The sequence below is a fragment of the Bubalus kerabau genome, chromosome 3 (genome assembly GCF_029407905.1).
Source record: "Bubalus kerabau isolate K-KA32 ecotype Philippines breed swamp buffalo chromosome 3, PCC_UOA_SB_1v2, whole genome shotgun sequence".
NCBI lineage: Eukaryota > Metazoa > Chordata > Mammalia > Artiodactyla > Bovidae > Bubalus > Bubalus kerabau.
Genome location: NC_073626.1, coordinates 178,675,062 through 178,689,609, shown reverse-complemented (window position 1 = coordinate 178,689,609; position 14,548 = coordinate 178,675,062). Strand labels below are relative to the sequence as shown.

The window sequence follows — 14,548 nt, the reverse complement described above, 5'->3', positions numbered from 1 at the left end:
AAAAAGGGCTTCTGTCGTGAGTGGCACATGTAGGGCAGCTCGTTTGCTCTACGTGCGGAATCGACATCAAGAGATTTCGGAAGCATAATTTTTGTTACTAGGGCAGCTGGTGATCGTTGGTCCTGGCGCCCCTACTTATGATGTGTATAAGATAGAATTTAAAATAGTTTTCATATTACTCTCTAGCACCTAGTGGTTTTTGATTTTTTAGTTTCGTGGGTATTCTGTATCTCGATATTCAAGAAACTTAAGTTTTTAAATGGGAAAACATATAGAGTGGAGCAGTTGTTTTTTCTTTTCGCGAGTTAGAAAAAGTAAATGGTGTGTTGGTGTATTTTACCGTTGAACCACGCAGCTGACAGGAATGTTTACACTTTTCTTGGCTGTTAGTTTATCAGGGTAACGGAATCATAATACAAAGCTTCTTTTGTAAAAAGTCTTTTTTTACTACATGTATACGTTATCGGTTATCTAAGTTTGTGTTTACGTTCTTCCTGTCGTTTCTGCCCTTTGAAAAGAATCACTACTTTAAAACACCAGGTAAGTAGCAGTCTTATTGTTGATAACAACGTTTTCGCAGAGCAGCTCATTAAGAGGCACAAAAGTGTAAAACCTTCAAAAAATTCATCTCATATTTTAAATTATGTTTAAGAGGACATTTAGGAAATTCTCTGTCCAATGTTTAATATGCGGAGCTGCCGCTGTAGGGGGCGCAGGTGGTCCGGGAACTAGGATCCTGCATGCTGCCTTTTGCGACCGAAGAAAAGAGAGCGAGGTTTTGCTACAAGGATTCATTCCATTCATTCTGTTAGTGTTCTGCAATATAGGATGGTCCCTCCAAACTCCTGGAGGCCCAGACGTAAAGAATCTGCCTGCAATGCCGGAGACCTCTGTTCGACCCCCGCGTTGGGAAGATGATCTGGAGGAGGGCTTGGCAACCCACTCCAGTATTCTTGCCTGGAGAATCCCCATGGACAGAGGAGCCTGGCAAAGAGTCGGATACGAGCCACTAAGCACACTGTAGCGCACTCCAAATCAGCGCACGGGTGGGGAGTAGGATAGTTGGATCCAGGAACCCCCCCTTGGGTACACAAAATCCGCAGATGTTCAAGTACTGTATATAAAATGGCATAGTGTGTGTGCCTGCGTACTCAGTCGTCTCCAACTCTTTGCAACCCCCACGGACTGTAGTCCGCCAGGCTCTTCTATCCATGGAATTCTCCAGGCAAGAAGACTGGAGCGGGTTGCCATTTCCTCCTCCAGGGACGGGATCTTCCCCAACCAGGGATGGAATATGTGTCTCCTGCCTTGGCAGGCTGATTCTTTACCATACTTGCATATAACCTCTGCACATCCTCCAGGTATATTTAAGATCACTTCTAGATTACTTACAATACCTAAAACAAAGTAAATGCTTGTAAAATAGCTGCGGGGGGGGGGGGCAGCAAAATCAAGTTTTGCCTTTTGGAACTTTATGGGTTTCTTCTGTTTTTTTAATCGGTGGTTGGTTGAATCTGTGGATGCAAAACCCAGGGATACAGAGGGCTGGTTGTATTGTTTTGCTCACTTAATGAATGAGAAAACAGAAGCTCTGAAAGGCCCCCAACACAGAGCTAGAAAGCAGCAGGGTCACGAGATGAGTCCAGATCTTCTGAAAGGAAACTTGCTCTGACTGCACAGAGTAATATCCAAGAAAAATGTCAACCAGAATGGAATCTATTACAGATGGAAGATTTACTGGGAGAGTGAAGCTTTTTTCCTTTTATTTCTCTATATTTTCCAATTAGTTCTCAGAAAACATGGGGTAGATGAAAAGATTAGAAAAATGATGAGGATGCACAGTCACTGCAATACAAATGATGAAAAATAAAATCAGACTCACAAAGAAGTCCGTCAGTAAAGACCATATATTATATGATTCCTTTTACCCAAGATGTCCAGAAGGAGCAAAGCTATAGAGACAGAAAGTAGGTTAGTGATTGCCTGGGAGTGGAGTTGAGAGCAGGGACTGACTACAAATGGGCATGAGGCATCTTTCTGCCGTGAAGAAAATGTTCTACAAGTAAATTATGTTGCATAAATCTATGAGTTTCCTAAAATCATTAAATTGTACACTTAAAATGGGTAAGTTTTATGATATGTAAATTGTATTTTAATAAAACTGTAAATTTTCTCTTTTTCAGCAGCCTGTCTTCCTCTTGCATTTTCCCAAAGTGACTAATTCCTCCTCATTCTTTGTGTCAGTTCAAATGTCACTTCCTCAGGGAGGCCCTCCTTGACCCACCCCCAATAGACTTACTTCTAATCATATCATAGACTCACAACAGGATGGGTTTACTGCAGGTGGGTGATGGGAGGGGAGGTGGTTCAGGGATATGGATTTTGAGAGGCTATGAAGCTTTGGTATTTTGAAGGATGGAGGGGAAAAGGGTGTCAGTTTGTCAGAGAAGTGAAAGTGAAAGTTGCTCAGTCATGTCCAACTCTTTGCATGACCCCATACAGTCCATGGAATTCTCCAGGCCAGAATACTGGAGTGGGTAGCCTTTCCCTGTTCCAGGGGATCTTCCCAAACCAGGGATAAAACCCAGGTCTCCAACATTGCAGGCAGATTCTTTACCATCTGAGTCACCAGAGAAGTAGTTTGTCAGAAGAGAGGAGGAAGTTTCCATCCTTCAGGTAGGCAAATGCTGTCATGGCCTCTTTCTCAAAACCAGCCAAATCTGATTCCTGAGCTCCCCTATTGGTCTGTATCTCCAATGTTGCAATCAGTGACCACTGATAAGAAATGAAGGTCACACAAAAATTGTATTCTATACACTAACTGAGAAGAAAATTAAGAAATAATTCCATTTAATGAGACAGTAATGCAATTTACAATTTACTAAATTGTTCCTTAGGCATAGTTTAAACAGTAGGTGTATATGATCCATTAAAGTCAACGTACAATTTATGTAAAGACCACAATTTATCTTCACTAAGAGATGATTTCAAGTGAAATATTGAGAGTTTACCTCTCCTCCATCTAAGAATCATTTGTACTTATGGGGAAAAAAATAACTGATATAATTATTTTTATATAAATAATTATAATCAATGATATAATTATATATTTATATTATAACTGAACTTTGTAATCAGTTTATGTAAATAAAATGTAAAATATTGATTTCTCTATTAAAAAAAAAAAAGAAAAAAATACTTAGGAATGTTTATATGATACTTAGGAAATTTAACCAAGGAGGAGAAACTTAACCAAGGAGGAGTGTAACTTGTACATGAAAACTACAAAACATTGTTGAAAGAAAGTCAAGAAGACAGAAACAAATGGAAAGGTCGTCCATGTTCACAATCTTATTAAGATGCCAATACTATCCAAAGTAATCTGGATTCAATGCAAAAAATCCTGTAAAAATCCCAATGACATATCTTGCAGAAATAGAAAAACCCATCCTAAAATTTGTTTGGAATCTCAAAGGACTCTGAGTACCAAAAACACTCTTGAAAAAGAACAAAGTTGGAGGACTACACTTACTGATTCAAAACTTACTACAAAGCAAAGTAAGTAAAGATATTGTGGTACTGGTGTAAAAACACACATGTAGACCAATGGAATAGAATAGAGAGTGCAGAAATAAATCATGGCCTCAAATGATTTTTGATAAGAATGCCAAGACCATTCAATAGTGAAATGACGGTCTTTTCAGCAAATAGCGTTGGGAAAAGTGGATAGCCACATGCAAAAAAATGAAGCTGAACTCCTACCTTAAACCACATAGAAAAAATAAATCAAAGATCTAATTTAAGAGCTAAAACTAAAAGAAAATAGGGAAGTTTTATGACATTGGGTTTGGTAATGATTTCTTAAATATGACATCAAAAGTACAGGCAACAAAAGAAAACATAAGTAAATTGGACTTTATTAGAATTTACAACTTTTGTGCATCAATAATTGCTTTCCTGGTGGCTCACCCGGTAAATGGAGAAGGCAATGGCAACCCACTCCAGTACTCTTGCCTGAAAAATCCCATGGACAGAGGAGCCTGGAAGGCTGCAGTTCATGGGGTCGCTGAGGGTCGGACACGACTGAGCGACTTCCCTTTCACTTTTCACTTTCATGCATTGGAGAAGGAAATGGCAACCCACTCCAGTGTTCTTGCCTGGAGAATCCCAGGGACGGGGGAGCCTGGTGGGCTGCCTTCTATGGGGTCGCACAGAGTCGGACACGACTGAAGTGACTTAGCAGCAGCAGCAGCACCCGGTAAAGAATCTGCCTGAACTGCAGAAAAGTGGGGTTAGATTCCTGGATCAGGAAGATCCCCTGGAGAAAGGAATGGCTATCCACTCCTGTATTCTTGCCTGAAGAATTCCATGGAACAGAGGAGCCTGGTGGGCTACAGTCCATGGGGTCGCAAAGAGTTGGACACGACTGAGTGACTAACACACACACAACCACTATCGATAACCACTACAGAATGGGAGAAAGTATATACTGTGTCCCAGACCAACTTTTCCCTCTTCTATGGTGTCACCTCCTGCCCATGCCAGAAATTGAAACTCTAGGACTGCCAGGACCAGGCTTTGAGTGAAATCTGCAGCAGACCTGCTGTGGTGGGATCAGCTGAAGAGTTTATGTTCAATCTGGAGGAGCAGGGGGCTCCCCTACCAGCCTGCTACGGCCTTCCTAGTACATGGGGAAGGGCCCAGTGTGACCAGAGCAACCAATTTAGAAAAGGAGGCAGAAAACCTTTTATTTGATATCTCTGGATTTGTAAATGTTGATAAACGATTTTAAACAAAAACTTCAGATATCCTCTGGACCTTATGTTATCCATCTGTGAAGAGGTATGACCTATGGGTCCCTAGAAGGATAGCCTCTGGTCCCTCCTCTCTGGTATCTACTTCCAGCCCAGAACACTGTCTCCAGCTGCATGGACAGCTACTAACTCTGCAATTATTTCATAATTTCTATCCCCACTTCCCCTTAGATTCCCATCCCCCATCAAGCCTGCTTCTTCTCTTGTCTTTTTCACCTCTGCAAATCCATCACTTAATAACTTCCCCCTCCATCACTTAGTAACTTCCCAGAGACCCCTCTAAGACCACCTCCTCTCTGAATCCCCACTTGGTCTGAACCATCACCATCACCTGTTCTATTATAATCAGAAGCTCCTAAGTGGTCTTTTGACTTCCTGTCATGCTCCCTTCTAGTCTTCATTCTTAACTCCTTCAGTGGCCTTCCTGTCACTTAGAATTAACCTTTAACTCCTCATTGGGGTCTACAAGACCTTACATGTGTTGGCACTGGGATCTTCTCTTGACTTCTTTCTGTTTCTCTGCTCCAGCCTGACTGGCCTTCTCCTCCAACATGTGAGGATCTCATGGACTTTGCCTCTGCTGTTTCCCCACAGAATCCTGAAACACTACTTCTGGATTTCAGCTGGGATCTTCTCATTCTCCAGGCCTTAGCTCCTGAGCCAGCCTTCCCTGTTCACTTAACTATATCTAGTTAGGTCCCCTCCTCAGTCATATTCTCTCTCAATCTCTCTCTGGCACATCTCCTTCATAGCCCTACCATACCAGGTATATCCTGCTCTTTGTCTATATCCACTTCCTTCCTTTCTCCCCCATTTCCCCTATCTTTCTACCCACCTACCCCCAACATATGCACTATGCAATAGAATCTCTATGAGAACAGAGACAAAATTTATTTTATTCACTGCAGGACTCCTAGCCCCTGGACCATTGCCTGCTACATAGAGAGTCTCAAAAAATCTTTGTTTACTAAAGACTGCCTGTACTTTTGCTTCTAACTCCCCACCCTCTGTATCACATTCGCAGAAGCCGATATGGGGACTGAGTCAGAAAAAGAGGAAGTTCTTCCCGTGGGTGCAAAAGAAAAAACTCTGTGATGAATCCAGATACAGTCAAGTGAATCACCTCCTCCCCACACCAGCCCCACCCATGCCCAATGTCCACCACAACCACCCCAGCAAAAGGCTAACTTGCTGGTTTTGGAGTCAGAGAGGACAAGATTCAAGTCCTGCTGGCTCTGTGATCTTGAATCAATCTCTGTCTCAGCCTCAGTCTCCTCATCTGTAAAAGGAACACAATAATGGTACCCTCCTCACAGCAGGGGTTGTGAAGAGTACATGAGGTAATCCACACTCACAGAGGGACTGGGAATCATGTCTGGAATGTAATAAGCACTCAAGAAGTGCCAGCTGGTATTGTTTTTAATACTCCAACTGGCACCACCCACCTGCCTTTCAGAACAGAGCCCAGTCGTTGTTGTCCATCAGTTGCTCAGTCATGTCTGACTCTGTGACCCCATGGACTGCAGCACGCCAGGCTTTCCTGCCATTCATCATCTCCTGGAGCTTGCTCAAACTCCTGTCCATTGAGTTGATGATGCCATCCAACCATCTCATCTTCTGTCGTCCCCTTCTCCTCCTGCCTTCAATCTTTCCCAGCATCAGGGTCTTTTCCAGTGAATTGGCTCTTTGAATCAGGTGGCCAAAATATTGGAGCTTCAGCTTCAGCATCAGTCCTTCCAATGAATAGCTACAGTTAAGACCCTCTCTGGGCCTAAGTCTCCCCATCTGTAGCTACACTTATTATTATTATTTTGGGCTATGCTGTGTGGCATGCAGGATCTTAGTTCCCCAACCAGGGATTGAACCTGCACCTCCTGCAATGGAAGCTTTGGAGTCTTAACCACTGGGCCACCAGGTAACTCCCAGGAGCTACACTTATGGGCACATGCTCTCTACCAGGCACTTGGCATGGGCACTGTTATGCCTGGTAGAGCCTAAGTTCCCTCAGCTGGCAGCCAGCTTCCTGCCCAGGGCCAGGGACATCATCAGTAAGTTCAGTCACTCAGTCCTGTCCGACTCTTTGCAACCCCATGAATCACAGCACACCAGGCCTCCCTGTCCATCACCAACTCCTGGAGTTCACTCAGACTCACATCCATCAAGTCAGTGATGCCATCCAGCCATCTCATCCTCTGTCCCCTTCTCCTCTTGCCCCCAATCCCTCCCAGCATCAGAGTCTTTTCCAATGAGTCAACTCTTTGCATGAGGTGGCCAAGGTACTGAAGTTTCAGCTTTAGCATCATTCCTTCCAAAGAAATCCCAGGGCTGATCTCCTTTAGAATGGACTGGTTGGATCTCCTTGCAGTCCAAGGGACTCTCAAGAGTCTTCTCCAACACCACAGTTCAAAAGCATCAATTCTTTGGCGCTCAGCTTTCTTCACAGTCCAACTCTCACATCCATACATGACCACTGGAAAAACCATAGCCTTGACTAGACGGACCTTTGTTGGCAAAGTAATGTCTCTGCTTTTGAATATGCTATCTAGATTGGTCATAACTTTCCTTCCAAGGAGTAAGTGTCTTTTAATTTCATGGCTGCAGTCACCATCTGCAGTGATTTTGGAGCCCCAAAAAATAAAGTCTGACACTGTTACCCCATCTATTTCTCATGAAGTGATGGGACCAGATGCCATTATCTTCGTTTTCTGAATGTTGAGCTTTAAGCCAACTTTTTCACTCTCCTCTTTCACTTTCATCAAGAGGCTTTTTAGTTCCTCTTCACTTTCTGCCATAAGGGTGGTGTCATCATAGGCACACCCAAAACCTTGCTCTTCACTGTCTTTAATTATTTTATTTATTTATTTTAATTTTTAAAATTATTATAAAAATATACATTGGAAAAGACTCTGATGCTGGGAGGGATTGGGGGCAAGAGGAGAAGGGGACGACAGAGCATGAGATGGTTGGATGGCATCGCTGACTCGATGGACGTGAGTCTGAGTGAACTCCGGGAGTTGGTGATGGACAGGGAGGCCTGGCGTGCTGCGATTCATGGGGTCGCAAAGAGTCGGACACAACTGAGTGACTGATCTGATCTGATCTGATCTGAACATAAAATTTGCCATGTGTAAGTGTACAGTTCAGAGGCATTAAGTACATTCATGTCATTGTTTATTATCACCAACAACCATTCCTAGAACTTTTGCACCATCCTCAACTGAAATTCTGCACCCATTATATACACTAGCTTCTCAAATACTCCCTTTACCCAGGTCCCTGGTAACCACTATTCCATTTTCTGTCTATGATTTTGATGATTTTAGTTACTCCAAATAAGTGAATAGAGCTTGGACTTTGGACAGACCCACTGGGAGTGGCAGCTCTGCAACTTCTTGTACTTGTAACCTGAGGTTGTGCCCCTTAATTTCACTGAGCCTGTTTTGCCTCTTCTGAGAAAAGGGAATATCACTCCCTACCTGGAAAGGAAATTCCCTACCTGGAATTTTATCTATGGAAAAACTTCTAGTACACTGCAGACACAGAGGAAGGGTTCAAGAAATGTTAGTTTCTTTTCCCTTCAATCCTGTCAGCAGCTAGTCTCAGGAGATCATCTTGGTTAGGTGATAGCACAGACTGAAATCAAGAACCCAGATTCTGGTTCTACTGCATACCAACTATGTGACCTTGGTTTTCCTATTATAAAATGGGGACCCTACTAGTACCTTCCAAGTACATTAATACCAGGTGTTTAAAATGGGCTGGCACTTAGTAAACTTTAGCTGTTGTTATTCATGCTGCTGCTGTTGTTACTGGGCTTGGAATAGACATAGTCAAGAGCCAGCAGAGCTGCGGTTTTTCCACCTGGCTGTTCCCTAGAGTAATTGAAGGCCATTTTAGAAAATATTCATGGCCAGACTCCACCCTCACAGATTCCAGTCGAATTCATCTGGGATGGGGCTCTGGTATGGGTATTTTATAAGACCACCCCGAGTGATTTTATGTGTGACCAGGGATAGAAGTTCCACAGAGGTGGGATAACTAGGAGCATGGGCTCTGGAATCAACTACCTAAGTTCAAATACAAGCTAGCCAATAAATAGATGTATGAATGTAAGAAAGTGTTTTTTTTGTTGTTGTTTTTTTTTTTTGTAGCTGTGTAGCTTGCATAGAATCTTAGTTTGAACTAGGGATTGAACCCGGGCCCTTGGCAGTGAAAACTTAGAGTCCTAATGATTGGACCACCAGGGAATTCCCCGAATGTGGGAAAGTTCTTAACCTCTCATGTTACATTGGGTTAATAACAGGACCTTGGAGGCTATATAGATCTAAGTTTCCCTTCTGTTTTCAAACCATGCAGCCACGGTGGGCCTATGTCCAGCTCACACCTACAATCTAACCAGGGGGGCCTAAGTGCCTTGAACATCCCAGATAGGGTCCTCTCACCTTGCCAGCTTCCCCCAGTTATGTCTGGCCCTTCCACTGTTTGGCTTTTTTATTCAATCAAAATGAACAAAATTATCTCCCAAACAAAATTGTCTGCCTAGAAATCAGAGAGACCCGAGAATGCTATAGGGAAGGATAGAGCCAGACTGGTCATTCAAGTATGTCTCGTATTTAAAAGAAGAAGGGAAGGAAAGGAGATGTGGTGGGGTGGGGAGGGGTGGGGGAGAAGGAGAAGAAAAATTATTCTCTTCAATGCTTAGGAAACAGTGTTTAAGGGAAAAAGAAGTATAACATGGATTGCATGTTCAAGACATTTCTTCATGATAAGGAAAAAATGCATAGAAAACAGACTGGAAGGAAACATATTCCATGTTAAATAAGTGGGTTTTTCCCCCTGCTTCTCCATCCTTTTATTTTTATTTATTTATTTTGACCATACTAGGTCTTTTTTGCTGAGCTCAGCCTTTCTCTAGTTGCAGCAAGTGGGGGCTACTCTCTAGTTTCAGTGCTTGGGCTTCTCATTGCCGTGGCTTCTCTTGTTGCAGAGCACTGGCTCCAGAGCCCACAGGCTTCAGTAGTTTAGGTGTGTGGGCTCAGTAGTTGTGGTGCATGGGCTTAGTTGCCCCAAGGCATATGGGAATCTTTCCAGACCAGGGATCGAAACTGGCAGGCAAATTCTTAACCACTGAACCACCAGGGAAGTCCCTCTCCATCCTATTAAGTATTTTACAATTTCCTGCAGTGAAAAGGGATTACAGGAAAAATAAGTGAAAAAATAAAAAAGGAAGACCTTCACATGACTTTTTCTCCTGTTAATTTATCATTATTATTTATATCTTGGCCCCACAGAGACTTGCAGGATCTTAGTTCCTCCACCAGAGGTGGAACCTGGGGCCCCACCCACCGTGGAAGTTCAGAGTCCTAACCACTGGACCACCAGGGAAGTCCCTCTCCTCCTAAAATAATCACCTTGGTCCTTTATATCTTAGTTTCTCCTTTTTGTTAAAAATTTTTGTTGTTGTACAGCAGAAACGAACACTACATTGTAAACCAATCATACTCCAATAAAAAATAATAAATAAAAAAGTATATATATACAACAGATGAAGAAAAGATGAATAAGGCTAGAGATATGCCGTACAACATTGTGCCTACAGATAACAATATTGTATTGCACACCTAAAAACCTGTTAGGAGAGTAGATCTCAAGTTAAGTGTTCTTACTACAATAAAAAAAACCACGAGTCAAAAAAATATTTTTTGGTCAAAAAATATTGTCTCTACTCACTGTTTCTGCTAATTCTCCTCCCACTTACCATTTGAGCCACCAGAATCTGGCCTCCTTCCTAACCTCAGAGGTGACCCCATCCTTGAAGGATCAGCAACGACCTTGTAGTTGCCACATGCAGTGACCTTTTTTTCCTTGCCTGAGCTCTCTGCAATATCTGACATGGCTAGTGCCATCCCCTTCTTCTGGAAGCTCCCTGCCTGCTCTCTGGGCTTCACTTTCCTCTGTCCAGGGAGCTAATCACTCTGACCACTTTCAGCTGGTTCCTTTAGTTTCCTCAGGGCTTAATGTTGCCCAGGTTTGGGCCTCTAGGTTCCTTCCTCCTTCCCTGCACACTCTCCCTAGGTGACCTATTTACTCTTGGCCTCTACAGTCCATCTGATTGACAAGTCCTCAAATCTAGCCCTAGATTCTTGCCTGAGGACAAGTCAATCCAACTTCCTCCTGGAGGCTTTCATTTAGATGCCCCTCAAATATCACAGACTGAGGAAGCTCAAGTGGACTCATCATTTCCACTTTCTCTCAATCCCAACTCTTCCTACTTCATTCTTTTACTTGGGGAATAGCCTCGTCCCTTTCTCTCATTCATCACATTCTCTTGGTCACTAAGACTTGCTGTTCCGATTGGAACTGTGTCCAGAGCCATGAACTCTGCCCTGCATGAGGCCTATCTCTCTCTCTGTGGGGAGGATCCTAGTAAGATGATCCTAGTCTCCCTCACATAAGTTTCCTTGTCCTGGTCTTTCTCCTCTCCAGTCTATATCTTATCATTTTTTCTGATTCTTCAGTCATTTAATCAAAAAACATTTGCCATGTACCATACTCAATGGATTGACACAAAATAGGTCAAGAAATAATCCAGAGGGTTTCACATTGTGGAGACTGCTATGCAAATCAGCTGGAGGTTGGGAGACAATAACTAGGACGTGGATATAGGAGCTCTCTCAGATGTGGTGCCCTGAAGAGTCTTCCAAATGAACCTGACCAGTGCCCTGATGGAAAGGGAGTAGACTATGGCTGGGGATCCCGCTTTAAGGTTGGGAGCCAGGGAAGGCCTGTGAGGAATGAAAGATGAGTGAACCCTGAAAACCTGAGGGAAGAGCTTCCCAGGGAGAGAGAAGAGCCAGTGACAAGGGCCTGTGCGGGGGTTCCAGGCACACACAGGGTGTCCGGAGCACAGGGAGTGAGGGCAGAGGAGGGCAGGAAGAAGACCACACATGGTGGTCCTAGTGAGGGGTCTGGGTTTTTATTCTAAGTGCAATGGGAAGCTACTAAGGGGTTTTAAACACAGAAATCACCTACTTTGTTTCTTTAAAAGATTACTCTCTCTAGGTACCTAGGATAGATAACATTTAGAAGGTGGGTGGACAGGGTTGCTGAGTACTAGGAATTACTTCAGTGATCTAGGTAAGTCCTGAGGGCTGGGGCTGGGTGTTAGCAGTACAGCCAGAGAGGACTTCAACCTCCAGTGGGTCCCCACTCCTTGTAGAATACCTCTTTACTCTTTATGAGGACCATCTGGTTCCGAGCCTCCCTCTTCACACTCACTTGTTCTTTTTGGAATGTTCTGCCTCACTTTTTCCCTTTGATGAACTCCTGCTGCTGCTAAGTCACTTCAGTCGTGTCCGACTCTGTGTGACCCCATAGACGGCAGCCACCAGGCTCCCCCGTCCCTGGGATTCTCCAGGCAAGAAAACTGGAGTGGGTTGCCATTTCCTTCTCCAATGCATGAAAGTGAAAAGTGAAAGTGAAGTCGCTCAGTCATGTCCGACTCTTAGCGACCCCATGGACTGCAGCCCACCAGGCTCCTCCATCCATGGGATTCTCCAGGCAAAGTACTGGAGTGGGGTGCCATTGCCTTCTCCTTAATGAACGCCTAGTCATCCTTTAAGACCAGGTGCAAATGCCCCCTCATCTGTGAAGCCTTTCAGGAATCCTCCAGGGAGAGTCCTTTGCACTTTTTCAGTGCTTTGTTTGTATCTCTACCATAACACCAATCACACTGTACTGCTTCGTATGTTTACAATTCTGTCTCTGAAGAAGGTAGACTGAGAGCTTCTGGAAGACAGGGACAGGGTTTTGGTAAACGTTCCATGAGTGCACGATGCATAATCAAAAGATATAGATGAAAAAAAAAATATAGATGGTATCACTATGAAATAGTTCACAAAGATCAAGAGTCCAGTCATGAGCAGTCCCTATTATATTCAGAATCATCTGCTAATGTGTAAATTCTTGATCATAAGAATAGATATGAATGTGGATACTAAACCTCCTCATTTGATCCTGCAAACAGCCCTGAGAGATGGGCACAGTGAAAAAACTATCTCAGTTTTACAGATGAGGAAATCAAGGTACAAAGGAGATGTGACTTGGCCAAGATCCCTGAGCTTTGATCAGTTCAGTTCAGTTGCTCAGTCGTGTCTGACTATTTGTGACCCCCATGGACTACAGCACACCAGGCCTTCCTGTCCATCACCAACTCCCGGAGTTTACTTAAACTCATGTCCCTTGAGTCGGTGACGCCATCCCGCCATCTCATCCTCTGTCATCCCCTTCTCCTCCTGCCTTCAATCTTTCCCAGCATTAGGGTCTTTTCAAATGAGTCAGTTCTTCGCATCAGGTGGCCAAAGTATTGGAGTTTCAGCTTCAGCATCACTCCTTCCAATGAATATTCAGGGCTGATTTCCTTTAAGATGGACTGGTTGGATCTCCTTGCAGTCCAAGGGACTGATTCTCAAGAGTCTTCTCCAGCACCACAGTTCAAAAGCATCAATTCTTCAGCACTCGGCTTTCCTTATAGTCCAACTCTCACATCCATATATGACTACTGGAAAAACCATAGCCTTGACTAGATGGACCATTTTTGGCAAGGTAATGTCTCTGCTTTTAAATATGCTATCTAGGTTGGTCGTAACTTTTCTTCCAAGGAGTAAGCTTCTTTTAATTTCATGGCTGCAGTTACCATCTGCAGTGATGAACTTTGATAACCAAGCCTAGAATCCAGGTTCTCTGGCCCCCAAATCCTTTTCTCTTGTTTGACTCCTGGGCTGCCTCGCCTGTTCTTGAATCAAGAGCCTGTAAAACTTCCTGTTACTTCCTCATGACAGAGAACAGAGATGTGAGTCGTAAGAGCAAGCAAGATGGGGAAGCAACTCTCTCCCCCCCACTCAAAAAAGTGCCTGTATACCACCACCTCATTCATTCTTAACAAAGGTAGCGACCATCTGAGTGCTTATAACTACACACTCCGCAGAAAGAAGGACCTGAGTTTGCATCTTGGCTATACTACTTACAAGTTTGGTGACCTTGAGGGGTTCATTAATTTCTCTTGGCCTCCTGTGTTTTATCTGTAAAACGGGAGTGAAAAGAAGCTACTTAGTAGAGTTGCAGAGAGGATTATATGAGATAAAGGAATCTTCTTCAAGGCCCGGCCAAACAAAGGTCTTTTTTTCTTTTTCTTTTTTTTTTAGCTATTTTTATTTATCAGAACAGATCTTAGTTCCCTGACCAGGATCAAACCTGTTCCCCCGCCTTGGAAGCAAGGATTTTTAACTAGTGGACCTCTAGGGAAATTCCCACAAAGGTCTTAATATTTGCTAATTATTACGACTGGCCCCAGGAACTTTCCTAAGCATTTTCAAGTATCACTTCTTTAAACGCTAATAACAACCTATGTCCTAGACGAAATAGGGGCTTAAAGCTGTCAAGTAACCCCCAAAGAATTTATGGGTTCTGACTGGAATCCAGAACCAACTCGCAGCCGGAAAAGGCTTGGCAAACACGCATGTGTCAGAGAGGGCAAAGGAGTTTGCTTACAGACTCTATACTCAACCAGATCTTTTGATTCCGAATTGGTAGTTGGATCATCACTTTTGAAAGTCTGGTAAATGTAAGCTTCATAAACCGGATCTGAGGAGTGACGAGGGGCACGCAGAGTTCTCCAAGAGGAGTCCTGCCTTTGTTCCCGATTGCGGATGAGGTGTCTTTAATTTAGACCACGT

At 43.6% G+C, this 14,548-nt stretch overlaps 1 long non-coding RNA gene and 1 other non-coding gene across 4 annotated transcripts; one reads left to right on the top strand and one right to left on the bottom strand.

Annotated features, from left to right (window-relative positions):
* LOC129648116 (U11 spliceosomal RNA) lies at window positions 1–133 on the top strand. The gene has a single exon (XR_008712699.1). It is a non-coding gene; the product is annotated as a U11 spliceosomal RNA (small nuclear RNA).
* Window positions 134–3,917: 3,784 nt separating this feature from the next.
* LOC129646946 (uncharacterized) lies at window positions 3,918–14,494 on the bottom strand. 3 transcript variants are annotated; one of them, XR_008712220.1, is made up of 4 exons: window positions 14,364–14,494; window positions 10,573–13,894; window positions 6,003–6,093; window positions 3,918–4,276 (listed from the first exon to the last, which is right to left on the bottom strand). It is a non-coding gene; the product is annotated as an uncharacterized LOC129646946 (long non-coding RNA). The 3 variants fall into 3 exon arrangements; XR_008712222.1 differs by having other exon boundaries at window positions 13,841–13,894; XR_008712221.1 differs by lacking the exons at window positions 3,918–4,276; window positions 6,003–6,093 and adding an exon at window positions 7,705–7,919.
* Between the last annotated feature and the right edge of the window lie 54 nt (window positions 14,495–14,548).